Here is an 8753-nt window from a genome sequence, read left to right on the forward strand (position 1 = left end):
GAATGCTTTTGAAACCCATCTCCTTTCCATGCTTTTCTTTTATGCATCTGTGCGCGCGCGCAGGAAATATACGCCACAGTAAGTTCGTTCATATCGTTCACAGTACAATCCACTGAAAGAGAGAGAGAGAGAGAGAGAGAAAAGCCAGCATCATAATGCAGAAACAACGTCCTATCGACTGGCACCACAACCAGCCCTGGTTACAGTGCTGATGTGCATGGTTCACTGATGGTAATGGTAATGGCTGGCTGCAGCGCACTGTCTATCATGTGGTTAGGTAGGAAAACAAGCGCCTCTCTCTCTCTCTCTCTCTCTGAGCGTTTCCACATTTTTGTCGAAGACGGGATGAAAACGAAATCATTGTATGCTTACTACTGTTACCCTCAGTAAATGAATCACACACACACACACACACACACACACACACACACACACACACACACACACACACACACAACCTTCCACCCCTTTCCATAAATGGTCAACCAATAGAAGAAGTTGATAATCATAAGATTCTTGGAGTCACCATTGATAACAACTTATCTTGGTCTAATCATATTATGTCATTATGCAAAACTCTATCCAAAAAGATTTTATCAGCTATCCAGAATTAAACATTTTCTTGATTTACATTGTGGAAAATTATTGTTTTTTGCTTATGTATTCTCAACATAGGCGCCCCACAGGGATGTGTTCTATCCCCACTGTTGTACTCACTATTCACACACGACTGTGCAACTCGTAATGAATGTAACACCATGGTCAAGTTTGCCGACGATACCACTCTAGAAGGGCTGATTACGAACAGGGATGGGTCAAAATATAGGGAAGAAGTACTAGAACTTTTCAGCTGGTGTTAGCAAAATAACTTAGAACTCAACGTATCAAAAACAAAAGAATTAATTTTAGAGTTCAGGAAGACCAGATAAGCAAGTGGAGAGCACCAGCGAATTTAAATTTCTCGAACTGATTATTTCCAACGATTTGAAATTGGAGAAAAATACGGAGTATATATATATATATATATGAGTGTGTGTGTGTGTGTGTGTGTGTGTGTGTGTGTGTAGTTACGTCTCTTGTCTTTGTTTATATCTGCATTATCTGCGTACAAATTAAAAGCACCAGATTGTATAACCAGATAATATTGTGTTTCACCCAAAACCTCCCACGCATAGCTCGCGCAAGCTTTCCAGACAGAATGTCAGCGCACAAAATACTGGCACTGTCGTTATTGATTTGGTCCATTTCCTAGTATATGGCTTTTTGGTGTGTTTGTTTGTTTGTTTTTTTGTTTTGTTTTGTTTTGTTTTTTTGTCAATCGGTCTATCTCTGTCACACACACACACACACACACACACACACACACACACACACACACACACACACACACACACACACAGAGAAAGAGGTGATAAAGACAGGCAGAAAGACAAGAGACAGAACGAGAGACAGGAAGCGAGACAGATATATATATATATATATATATATATATATATATATATAGAGAGAGAGAGAGAGAGAGAGAGAGAGAGAGAGAGAGAGAGAGAGAGAAGGACAAATGAAAGAAAGAAACCACAGCACAGAGAAAGAGACACACAGAGAAAGAAGCGCGCGCACATACAAAAGAGACAGACAAGACAGACAGACAGACAGAAAGAGAGAGACAGAAAGACAGACAGCGAGACAAAGACAGCGAGACAGAGTGTCACCCACCCACGCACACACCCACACACAGAAAGAGAGAGGCAGACAGAGAGACAGACAGACAGACCGACAGACAGATAGAATCAGAGTCACGGACGCACACACATACAGACACACACGCATATATATATATATATATATGCCTATATAGGTAGGTAGGTCCGGCCACTGTGTAATGCTGTGTAAATATGGCTGACGGATTGTATTTTAATCACTTTTCACTTCGCCCCAGCAAGCGTTATATTGCACACATCGAATTGAAAAATATATCAAAAAATAAAACCACCTTTGTTTCTTTCCTCGAAGTGTTTCTTTGTGTGTGTGTGTGTGTGTGTGTGTGTGTGTGTGTGTGAGCAGTTTGTGTGAAACTGATCGCCCGATGTGGAGCAACCTCCGCTGTTCAAAACGCAGCGCGGTAAAAAATAAATAAATACATAAATAAAATAATAAAATAAAGTTTGCCGACGTGTGCTTCTGGTCTTTGAGGGTTGGTGACAAAAAACTGGTTGCGAACATTGCACCTTGCAACCAATCGACTTAATAGACCTATCAAATGAAAGATCACACTCTCTACATTTACGTGGGCTGTTTTGGATTGATAATTTTTAATCGATATATATATATATATATATATATATATATATATATATATTATAATTATTTATATATTTATATTTATATATACGTGGCTCAAAATTTACCCATGTTTGGACGCTCTACTGAACCTCCAGACAAAGTAATTCTTTTTACTAAACCCACAACTGAAAAGTTCATTCTTTTTTTTCTTTAAAATGCTTTATAAAGTGACACGAAAACGTTGAGACCTGGTATTTTTTACGCCACTGATCAGCTAGATCTATTTTAGATATGTGGTTTCTTCTTCTTCTTCGTTCGTGGGCTGCAACTCCCACGTTCACTCGCATGTACACGAGTGGGCCTTTACGTGTATGACCGTTTTTACCCCGCCATGTAGGCAGCCATACTCCGTTTTCTGGGGTGTGCATGCTGGGTATGTTCTTGTTTCCATAACCCACCGAACGCTGACATGGACTACAGAATCTTTAAGATGCGTATTTGATTTTCTGCTTGCGTATACGCACGAATGGGGTTCAGGCACAAGCCAGTCTGCACACATGTTGACCTGTGAGATCGGAAAAATCTCCACCCTATACCCTTTTAGGCTTCATATCATTATTTTAGTTAATATCGTTTTCTGCTGTGAAACAATTTTCTTTCCGACAATGAAAGACAGCCAAGAACTCCGTCAAAATAGCAGACGAATTTTTCAGTGATAATCATTAATTAATGGAGCATGTTATCCCCGATCGTTTTGAATGAAGCTTTTTTTTTTTTTTTTTTTTTTCAAATAATCATATCAAAAGCTTTCATTTATCAAGATTTATGACTGATGAATATTTGCTGTCTTGTAAGTGTACAGTCTTTCTGAACCTGAAAATTTCTTAAATGTTTATGTCGATGCAACTTTTTTTTGAGTTTCAGTCATTTGAGTAACGCTACCATCAAAAGTGCAGGATCGGGCATACAGAAAATAAGCATTTTCCCCAGAATTTATGACAATGGCATTCAGCCAATAACATTAAGAGCCTATTGAAAAAAAGTCTGAGGCATTTTGTGTACTATACAGATCATATATGAAAGGTTTGACAAAGAGAATGTATTATTTGCAATTCTACACGTCACAAAATGCTAAAATTGCCGATTTTTTGTTGTTTGTTTGTTTTTTTGTTGTTGTTGGTTTTTTGTTTGTTTGTTTGTTGTTTTTTTGTTGTTGTTGTTGTTTTTTGTTTTTTTTTAAAATTCAAAACCCAATATCTCGAACTATTTGAGACATTGCTTTGAAATTTGGTGTGGCTTCTTACTTTATTTCACTCTTTCATGTTTGCGAATATGAGGCTTCTGCTATGGACTTGAAAATTTGGCCGGACCTACTTGATATATATATATATATATACACACACATACATACATACATACATACATACATAGAGAGACGGGGGTAGAGAAAGTGAGAGAGAAACAGACAGACGGGCAGGCTTACAGACAGAGAGAGAGGGAGGGAGAGACAGACAGATAGACAGACAGACAGCAAAGGAAAGACAGTAAGCACTGGCACCACGTTACCTGAGCAGGTGAGAATCCTTGGTTGAGTTCCAGGAGTGCGCCTCGTGTCCCCGGTAGTTTTTCTTCAGCAGTGGGGCACACAGCTTGTTGCCCATGGTGCCCCTGACCCTGACCCTGACCTTCACCTCTCACCCCTCACCAGCCACAGGTACTCCACACGGGACAGTAGGCACACTCATAGAGTAGAAATAAATAAACAGATCAATATGAATGAATGAATGAATGAATACTAGCACAAACCCATCGCTGAGAAGTAGCCTTCACCTTTTCTTTCGGTCTTTTCCCTGAAAGGAGTCGATTTCATACAAGGCGCTGGACCACCCCAGAATCCTGTGTTCCAGCAGTACTCAGGGTTCAAGTCCCCGCCATTTGGGTCCGGTGGCGGTGTGTCTTGTTGTGTTGTGTTTCCTGGGAAAGGCACTTCACTGAGATACTGATACTGTTACTGTTCCCCACCCACCCACCCACGTGTCAATAGAAACCGGACTTGGGTTGCGGGAAGGTGTAGTACTTAACTGACTAATCAAAGGGGCGGAAGGAGAAGACTGGGCCCCGCCTTGCTATGCCCAGCCTTAGGTCACAGAGGTTATGACTTCAACAGTCCCGCCTTCCTATGCCCAGCCTTAAGACACAGAGCTTATGACTTCAACAGCTCCGCCTCCCTATGCCCAGCCTTAAGACACAGAGGTTATGACTTCAACAGCCCCGCCTCCCTATGCCCAGCCTTAAGACACAGAGGTTATGACTTCAACAGTCCCGCCTTCCTAAGCCCAGCCTTAAGACACAGAGGTTATGACTTCAACAGCCCCGCCTCCCTATGCCCAGCCTTAAGACACAGAGGTTATGACTTCAACAGCTCCGCCTCCCTATGCCCAGCCTTAAGACACAGAGGTTATGACTTCAACAGTCCCGCCTTGCTATGCCTAGCCTTAAGACACAGAGGTTATGACTTCAACAGCCCCGCCTTGCTATGCCCAGCCTTAAGACACAGCGGTTATGACTTCAACAGCCCCGCCTTGCTATGCCTAGCCTTAGGACACAGAGGTTATGACTTCAACAACCCCGCCTTGCTATGCCCAGCCCTAGACACAGAGGTTATGACTTCAACAGCCCCGCCTTGCTATGCCCAGCCTTAAGACACAGAGGTTATGACTTCAACAGCCCCGCCTTGCTATGCCCAGCCTTAAGACACAGAGGTTATGACTTCAACAGTCCCGCCTTGCTATGCCCAGCCTTAAGACACAGAGGTTTTGACTTCAACAGCCCCGCCTTGCTATGCCCAGCCCTAGACACAGAGGTTATGACTTCAACAGCCCCGCCTCCCTATGCCTAGCCCTAGACACAGAGGTTATGACTTCACCAGCCCCGCCACCCTATGCCTAGCCCTAGACACAGAGGTTATGACTTCAACAGCTCCGCCTCCCTATGCCCAGCCTTAAGACACAGAGGTTATGACTTCAACAGCTCCGCCTCCCTATGCCCAGCCTTAAGACACAGAGGTTATGACTTCAACAGTCCCGCCTTCCTATGCCCACCCTTAAGACATAGAGGTTATGACTTCAACAGTCCGGCCTTCCTATGCCCAGCCCTAGACACAGAGGTTATGACTTCAACAGCGCCGCCTTGCTATGCTTAGCCTTAGGATACAGAGGTTATGACTTCAACAGCCCCGCCTTCCTATGCCCAGCCCTAGACACAGAGGTTATGACTTCAACAGCCCCGCCTTGCTATGCCTAGCATTAAGACACAGAGGTTATGACTTCAACAGCCCCGCCTTGCTATGCCTAGCATTAAGACACAGAGGTTATGACTTCAACAGCCCCGCCTTGCTATGCCCAGCCCTAGACACAGAGCTTATGACTTCAACAGCCCCGCCTTGCTATGCCCAGCCTTAAGACACAGAGGTTATGACTTCAACAGCCCCGCCTTGCTATGCCCAGCCTTAGGACACAGAGGTTATGACTTCAACAACCCCGCCTTGCTATGCCCAGCCCTAGACACAGAGGTTATGACTTCAACAGCGCCGCCTTGCTATGCCCAGCCCTAGACACAGAGCTTATGACTTCAACAGCCCCGCCTTGCTATGCCCAGCCATAGTCTTAGAGGTTATGACTTCAACAGCCCCGCCTTGCTATGCCCAGCCTTAAGACACAGAGGTTATGACTTCAACAGCGCCGCCTTGCTATGCCCAGCCCTAGACACAGAGGTTATGACTTCAACAGCCCCGCCTTGCTATGCCCAGCCTTAAGACATAGAGGTTATGACTTCAACAGCCCCGCCTTGCTATGCCCAGCCTTAAGACACAGAGGTTATAACTTCAACAGCCCCGCCTTGCTATGCCCAGCCCTAGACACAGAAGTTATGACTTCAACAGTCCCGCCTTGCTATGCCCAGCCCTAGACACAGAGGTTATGACTTCAACAGCCCCGCCTGCCTATGCCCAGCCCTAAGACATAGAGGCTTATGACTTCAACAGTCCGGCCTTGCTATGCCCAGCCCTAGACACAGAGGTTTTGACTTCAACAGCGCCGCCTTGCTATGCCTAGCCTTAAGACACAGAGGTTATGACTTCAACAGTCCCGCCTTGCTATGCCCAGCCCTAGACACAGAAGTTATAACTTCAACAGTCCCGCCTTGCTATGCCCAGCCCTAGACACAGAAGTTATGACTTCAACAGTCCCGCCTTGCTATGCCCAGCCCTAGACACAGAGGTTATGACTTCAACAGCCCCGACGGCTGTAAAAAGGCAACGGGAGCTTCAATGAACCTTTTCCCGCCTTGAAACGTCGTCACAGTGAACCAGGTTTTGTCGTACTACACACACCACTCACACTTAGCTCATCTCACACTAACACTGCAGATACATAATCCTCGTGATAGGAGAATCCATGTGAGAAAGATTCATCCACAAGATTGAATTCTGCGATGACGTCCTTTCCTTTTTTTTCCCTCTTTCAACGGTTCCCGACACTAGAGGTGCACACTGAACGATTGTGAGCACAGACTCGACATTTCTTATTTCAGCTTTAGTTTGAATACCTTTTAATCGTTCAACTGTACACACGAATCATGAATGTAAGCAAAGACAAAAGGAAGTATCACCCAGCTTAAAGCTTATGGTGCGGTCACACGGTACATTTGTTTCAACGTGACGGCTGACCTGCCATCCATACCTATCAAATCACTTGTTCACAAACAGCAAATAAAGAAGAAATAAAAATAAGGAAAAAAAAGAGAGAGAAAAAAAGAGAGAAGAATAAGATACTTCTACAATGAAACAATATCAACACGAAATTTAATTAATTGTCTCTACAGGTATCACCTGAATATTAATTTCATTTCACCTTTCAATGCTGTCATCGACACCAACGAGCACCATAAACTGGGAGGTTTCTCTCTTTTCACTGATTCTGCATGAAAGACACACACAGATCACGACACACACAGTAATCTTGACGTTTTATTCACTTTTTCCTTTTTTCCCCACTTTCATTTTTCCTGCTAGAGTTGCACTGAACAGACACGTACAATTTTCACTTGTTTCGCGAGATAGGCGCAGACCATGAATACATAATTTTGATTATTTGTGGTTTAAGTTGTTGTCGTTGTTGTTGTTGTGGTTGGTTTTCACTGGGTTCACGAAACAAACACATAATCCAGGAACACAGAGCCCTTCGCGAGATATGCACAGAACCTGAACACACAATCTTGATAACTTGTTGATGTTGTATGTTTTCCACTGAATTCACGAAAGATGCGTAGACCAGGAACTACACAGAATCTTGATAACGTGTTGTTGATGATGATGATGATGATGTGTTTTTCACTGGATTCACGAAAGATGCGTAGACCAGGAACTACACAGAATCTTGACAAGGTGAAGATAAATCCAGATTCCCCTTTTTAAACTTCTTTTTTCCCTCTTCTTTTCTTTTCTTTTATTATTATTATTATTTTTTTTTAATCCTTTCACTTTTCACTTCAGCTTTGGCAAAGACGCCACCGCGTGGAGGAGTCCTAGCTGAATTATCCTGGGGTAGACACTGGGTGGCCTTGGTTAGAGACGCCCACCACTCACTGTGGCGACACACACACACACACACACGATCGTATTATTGATTGGTTGAGTGCCCCTCTGCGGAACTGGACGCTTGGGAGATGCAGCAGTTGCGTCCTTGGCAGCGGACGTGTCAAGTGGCTTGGTGTTGTTTACACAGGAGCCAACTTGAAACTGTAGCCACCTTTGTGGTGTTGGTTACAAGGAGGACTGGACACTGTAGCCACCTTTGTAGTGTTGGTTACACAGGAGGACTGGACACTGTAGCCACCTTTGTGTTGGTTACACAGAAGGACTGGACACTGTAGCCACCTTTGTAGTGTTGGTTACACAGGAGGACTGGACACTGTAGCCACCTTTGTGTTGGTTACACAGGAGGACTGGACACTGTAGCCACCTTTGTGTTGGTTACACAGGAAGACTGGACACTGTAGCCACCTTTGTGTTGGTTACACAGGAGGACTGGACACTGTAGCCACCTTTGTAGTGTTTGGTTACACAGGAGACGACCTGTGCACCTTGTGTTGTACAGGACTGACACTGTAGCCACCTTTGTTGTGTTGGTTACACAGGAGGACTGGACACTGTAGCCACCTTTGTAGTGTTGGTTACAAGGAGGACTAGACACTGTAGCCACCTTTGTTGTGTTGGTTACACAGGAGGACTGGACACTGTAGCCACCTTTGTGTTGGTTACAAGGAGGACTGGACACTGTAGCCACCGTTGTGTTGGTTATAAGGAGGACTGGTCACTGTAGCCACCTTTGTGCTGTTGGTTACACAGGAGGACTGGACACTGTAGCCACCTTTGTGGTGTTGGTTACACAGGAGGACTGGACACTGTAGCCACC

This window comes from Babylonia areolata, chromosome 6 (assembly GCF_041734735.1).
Source record: "Babylonia areolata isolate BAREFJ2019XMU chromosome 6, ASM4173473v1, whole genome shotgun sequence".
NCBI lineage: Eukaryota > Metazoa > Mollusca > Gastropoda > Neogastropoda > Buccinidae > Babylonia > Babylonia areolata.